The sequence below is a fragment of the Tupaia chinensis genome, unplaced genomic scaffold, assembly GCF_000334495.1.
Source record: "Tupaia chinensis unplaced genomic scaffold, TupChi_1.0 Scaffold000047_1, whole genome shotgun sequence".
Classification (NCBI taxonomy): Eukaryota; Metazoa; Chordata; class Mammalia; order Scandentia; family Tupaiidae; genus Tupaia; species Tupaia belangeri.
In genome coordinates, this window is record NW_006159505.1 from 6,137,395 (window position 1) to 6,140,740 (window position 3,346).

A 3,346-nucleotide genomic window follows, 5' to 3' on the forward strand; every position below is an offset into this window, starting at 1 on the left:
GCCCCTAAAAAAAAAAAAAAAAAAAAAAAAAAAAACCTCTCCAAAAAAAGAAATGAGCTATTGTTTCTCTAAAAATTAAACAGAGAACTACTTGTTATACGAGCCAGCAAACCCAGTTCTAGGTATTCACACGAACTGAAAACAAGGTCTCTGAGATATTTGTATACCTTGGTTTACAGCAGTATGATACCCAATAGCTGATACACGGAAGCAATCCAAGCACCCACCCACTGATGGATGAATAGATAAACAAAATGTGATGTATACATACAATGAAATCCAGCCCTAAAAAACAAAAAAGAAAATCCTGTCACATGCTATAACATGGATGAAATTGAGGACATTAAGCTAAAGGAAATAAACCAGCCACGAAAAGACAAATAGTATATAATTCCTTCTCTAGGAGGTCCCTTGAGAAGTTAAATTCATAGAGGCAGAAAGTGGAATAGGGTTGCCAGGGCAGAGGGTGGGGGAAGGAAGGATGGGAGTTTAATGGGTAATAGAATTTCGAATTTCAGTTTTGCAAGATGAAAAGAGTTCCAGAGGTGGATGGTGGTGGTGAAGCCATGACAAAATGCACTTAAGACTACCAAACAGGCATAATGGCTATGTCGCTGGACCCAGTGGCTTAAACTCACACCAGGTGCGTGTGCATGTGTGCCCAAGATCCCGAGAGGAGAATGGAGGAGAAGGGATTGCGGCGTGGCCATCCCCCCTGGGGAGTGATTTCTCACTTTCTGTCTCTCTGTCTCTCTCTGTCTTTCTGGCGAGCACACGTGCCCTATAGCAAAAACCTCTGCAAAAAAAAAAAAAAAAAGACCATGGAACCATACACTTACAATGGTTAGATGGAAAATTTTATTTTGAGCGTATTTTATCACAATAAAAAAGGAGGAGGGAGAGCTAGCAAGACATAAAAAGATGTGAAGGAAGCTTAAATTCATAGTACTAAGTGAAGGAAGCCCGTTGGAAAAGACTCCATACTACGCAGTCCCAACTGTATGCCATTCTGGGGAAGGCAAAGCTGCGGACTATAAAAAGATCGGTGATTACCAGAGGTTTGGGAGAAAGAGAGATGAATGAACAGCTCAGAGGACTTTTAAGGTGACATAACTGTTCTGTATAACACTGTGATGCTAGATAATATGTACCAGAAATTTGTCAAAACCCTTAGAATGGGCTAGCCAGAGGTGTGGTGGTTAAAGCAATAATGCCTTCTCCGTTCTCTTCTCAGAATTTTGGCCACACACACACATGCGCCTGGCATGTTTTCCAAACTGCTGGGTTCAGGACTGGAACCATGTAGTCAGCCATGTGGGATCCAACTGCTTAACCACCCGGCCACCGGCTGGGTCCTTGGTGAAATTTTTGTAAGTATATCAAGAAACCTGTTTATAGTATTTATGTGGAATGGCAAAATAGAATAGCCAAAGTTGGAGGAATGACATCACCTGATTTTCAGATTTTTTTTCTCGTGCGGCAGTAAACTAAAGCGGGTAGTATTGATGAAAAGGACACACATATAGCAAGAGAAAATAATTCAGTTCGATACATACGAATAAGGTCAATCAAGTTCTTACAGAGGTGCAAAAGCAACTAAATGGATAAAGGATATTCTTTTCCACAAAAAGCGGTAGGACAAATGAGCAGCCATGCAGAAAATAAAAGAATCTTCACCTAAACCTCACACGTTATATAAAATTTACTCTCAGTTGGGGCCAGCAGGTGGCGTGGTGGTTAAGGTGCTAAGCTCCCACATGCCCAACTACAGTTCAAGTCCTGGACCTGGTGGCTTGCTCTCTCACTTTCTCTCTCTCTCTCTCTCTCATGCTCTCTCGCTTATCTTTCTCTGGTCAAATTAAAATAAGGAAATAAAGAAATAAAAAGTTAAATAAAATAATTCTTTAAAAAATGTGCTCTAAGTCGATCATATATATAAATATAAAATGTAAAATTATGAAACATTTAGAATAAAACTGAGGGGAAAGTCTTTGTGATCTTGAATAATAAAGACAAGTATGACATATACAATAATGTGAATGGGATTAGTAACAGTTTGGATCTGAATGGTAATAGTCTGCTGTGTTGCTAGTACCAGGAATAACTGAATCTGGGTAACTTATAAATAATATTTACATAGCTCACAGAGGTTCCAGGTCAAAGGGCCATATTTGGTGAAGGTCTTCTTGCTAGTGGATAACATGGCAGAGAGCAAGACTGAGCAAGTGTAGAGCATTTCTGTGTCTCTGTCCATGTCTGTGTCTCCCTATAAACCCAACTGTAGCCAATCGTGGGATCTCCACCCTGATCTAATCTCCTAAAGGCTCTACCTCTCACCATAGTTTGATTATATGTTCACCCTCTTAATCCCATCACAACCAATTTTTAACACATGAATTTGGGGAGGACACATTCAAACCATGGAAGGAAATGTAATAAAGTCCTTGTTTTATATATAGAGAGATTTTTGCTATAGACCAGTTGGAGAGACAGAGACAGAGAAACAGAAAGTGAGAAATCATCCCCCAGTGAGGATGGCCATGCTGCAATCCCTGTTCATTCTCCTCTCGGGTGCACACACGCCCGGCACAAGTTTTAAGCTGCTGGATCTGGTACTTGAACTGCGATTGACTATGTGGGAGTCCAGTGACATAACCATTATGCTATCTGCTGGTGCCAATAAAGTCTTATTGTCCTTGCCAAAGGAGGAGGAGAAAATTGGGCAGTTAGTAGGGGTTGGTGATGGAGAGTCCTTTGTACGATGGTTTAGAAGGGGCATTCTTTTCTTTCTGCACCATTTTCTTCACTAAATGTTTAGCCTTTGGGACTCATGATTACATTATATTCCAATTTTACTTAATAATAAAATTACAAGGGAGTTCAGGAGTGCTATAAATTTGCTTCCATGTGAAACTAGTGAAAATTCTGAAAAACAGCAAGACAAAAAGGAAAAAAAAAACAACCATAAACAACCATCTAAAGTCTTTGAAAATGGTCCTATTGCCATTTTAAATTGAGGACTGAACACTAAGCACTTTTTGTTTTAAATCCTCCCTAAAGAGCCTAGGAAGGATTTAAAACACACCTATATGAGGCGAGGTTACCTCACCTCAGTTGTTGTGGCTTACTTCTCTTCTTTCGACTCTGGGATAATATCACATGATAATTAACTCCCTTATCTATACTAAGGTTAATCTTTAAAATTCCTTTCTGTTGACCCCATGTTTTAAATGAAGCCTTGCTCTTTCAGCTAGTGGCAAACTAAAGAATCTCTGAATCTGTCTATGACCGCTAAGCATCCCCATTTCAAGATAGCCTGCTTTCTCAGTCAAATCAACGGATAACC